We start from the raw sequence: 391 nt of genomic DNA on the forward strand, positions 1-391 counted from the left end.
GGATTAATTAACAAAAAAAAAAAAATTAACTTAAATCAAAGATGGCTACAACCCCCCTTCCCCTTCCCCCAAACTAAGTCGGGGGGGACAGACTTTGTCACGATTTGTCTAGTACTGGAACCCAGAAGCCGCCCGGACAAGGTAAGTTGGAATAACAAGGTGAGTATTTCTTTGTAGTATGAATATTGAAGCGGCTATTTTTGGCAGTGGGCGAAATAGGGAGGCTGGAGGGGTTGTGCATATCCCAGAATGCAACTGTGAAGTTGTCGGCCAGACGGGCGTGAGTTTCTATCCGGGTGATAAACTGTAGACAGAGGAACAGGGGGCAAGTTAGCGACAGGCAAAAAGACTTTCAAACACTAGAGGCAAGATACAAGAGCTAACGTACTGG

This window comes from Etheostoma spectabile, chromosome 24 (assembly GCF_008692095.1).
Source record: "Etheostoma spectabile isolate EspeVRDwgs_2016 chromosome 24, UIUC_Espe_1.0, whole genome shotgun sequence".
In the NCBI taxonomy this organism is placed as follows: domain Eukaryota; kingdom Metazoa; phylum Chordata; class Actinopteri; order Perciformes; family Percidae; genus Etheostoma; species Etheostoma spectabile.